Source organism: Triticum aestivum, chromosome 7B, assembly GCF_018294505.1.
Source record: "Triticum aestivum cultivar Chinese Spring chromosome 7B, IWGSC CS RefSeq v2.1, whole genome shotgun sequence".
Lineage (NCBI taxonomy): Eukaryota > Viridiplantae > Streptophyta > Magnoliopsida > Poales > Poaceae > Triticum > Triticum aestivum.
This window is the reverse complement of record NC_057813.1, coordinates 99,204,042-99,205,948: the sequence shown is the minus strand read 5'-3', so window position 1 is coordinate 99,205,948 and position 1,907 is coordinate 99,204,042. Positions and strand designations below refer to the sequence as shown.

The 1,907-nt window shown below is 45.6% G+C and overlaps 2 non-coding genes across 2 annotated transcripts; one reads left to right on the top strand and one right to left on the bottom strand.

The window, feature by feature from the left end:
* Nucleotides 1-289: 289 nt before the first annotated feature.
* On the bottom strand, nt 290-389 carry LOC123163369 (small nucleolar RNA Z279/snoR105/snoR108). Its single transcript, XR_006481876.1, has one exon. It is a non-coding gene; the product is annotated as a small nucleolar RNA Z279/snoR105/snoR108 (small nucleolar RNA).
* Nucleotides 390-690: 301 nt separating this feature from the next.
* Nucleotides 691-763, top strand: TRNAA-UGC (transfer RNA alanine (anticodon UGC)). Its single transcript has one exon. It is a non-coding gene; the product is annotated as a tRNA-Ala (tRNA).
* The last annotated feature ends 1,144 nt before the right edge of the window (nt 764-1,907 follow it).

Here is a 1,907-nt window from a genome sequence, read left to right as displayed (position 1 = left end):
CGATGCGGCGAAGGTGAGCTGTGGCGGTATGCACACCACCTGCAAGCCAGTCGGTGGCTTCAATGCCGTCAGCGGCGGGCTGAACACAATGCTTCCGATCTCAACCAACAAAGGAAAAAAAAGAATCATCAAACAAGAGAACCAAATCAAACTTTGGTGTACCAAAACAAAAATCTAAACCAAGTCCAAATAAAAAGCTTCTTAACAAAATAGGCAAAACAAACCAAAAACTTCCAAAAAAACCTTGAAAAAAAAATCAAAAAGAGAAAAAACTTCAAATTGTATATTCAGGAGATGATAGATCACGGGGATGCCCGTGTCGTAACAGGCTTATTGGGGCGGGCACCCCTCTCGCATAATTAGCGAGCCTGTACCACTCCTCATTTCCCTTTGCTGCCTGAAGGATCATGCCTTTCCCAGTCGCGCCTCGTCCCTTCTTAAAGACCTCCCTTCAACGCACTCGCTCCCTCCGGCAGAGGTGGGACTAAATATGTCTCGAGCCTCGCTGAACCACTGAACCATCCCTGCTGGACAACTTTTGAGGAGGCCAACTCTTAAACCTACCACGGGCCATCAGGCGTACACAAAGTGGGCCGGTCATCATAGGTAAAACATTGGCCCATGCTGGTTAGTCTTCGCGTTGCAGAAGTATAACAGGCTTTATAGCTTAAGATCGAAAATTTAGACAAAGGGGATGTAGCTCAAATGGTAGAGCGCCCGCTTTGCATGCGGGAGGCACGGGGTTCGATCCCCCGCATCTCCATTTCGTTTTTTTTCTTCTGGTTTATCTGGACCTTAATTAAACAATTCCTTTCATTTTTTTAGGGAGAAACAATTCACTTCATCTTTTTAGGCAAACTCTGAAGCTTTTATTAACTGTCACAATGTTTACATGGACAAATAGAAGACCATTAGACTGACATACCACTTGCCGCATATCCATACTAATTTTTGCGCCATTGTTGAACTATTTTTCCATACTTCCTGAAATCATATCTAGCAAAATTTGTAGATTCCTAATAGCACTTGCCGCGGGATTGTTTTTCCTTACCTTTTCTGTCATGTCTTTTCATACCACCATTGAGTTTTTGTTTTTTTTCCCTCTCTTTCATGTTACCCGGAAAAAAATTATATGAGACCAGGTCTCATATAAAGCAGGTGAGACCCGCCCTGATGGATGACACGTGGCATTCACAAATCACAAAGCATCTAATCTCTTCCTCCCTGATTTCAGGTGGGGGTGGGGTAGATGCTTTGTGATTTGTAAACGTCACGTGTCATTCATCGGGATGGGTCTCACCTGCTAATCCATGAGACCTGGTCTCATAATTTTTTTTCCATGTTACCCTAGTCTCTTTTTATCTTCTTTATCATATTTTTTCGTGCCGTTGTTAACTATTTGTTTTCTTTTCAATATACACATAAGGTGCTCATTTAATTAGTATCAAATGTATCATTGATGCCTCTTTACCTTAATATTACATCGATTCGGCGGCTTCTTTAGGATTGTTCGGTCTCAGGCCAGGGCGAAAAGCCTGCTCAGCTTGCCGATGCTAGTAGTGGTAACACCAGTGGGTGTCACCCCCTTCTTGGAGGCACTACCATTGCCTCTTTACCATGCCCCTCGAGCGCCAGGGAAAACCCTAGGCCTGGTTCGCCGGATCGGACAACGGCGTCACAGTGCCACTTCCTTTATGAAGGCGTTGTCTTGGGTGCTCGAGGAAGCCCCCTATGTTGGGATGTGATGTTGGATGCCAAGCTCGGTATTGGCTGCTTCCCACGGTGTGGGCATCCGAGGCGCTATATATGACATCGCCGACACTTCCTCCAGGCCTTCCTCCTCTGGCACAGTTGGGTCCTGCATCCCACTTGCCATCTCCTAGGCGCATAATTAAGGTGGGGGTACG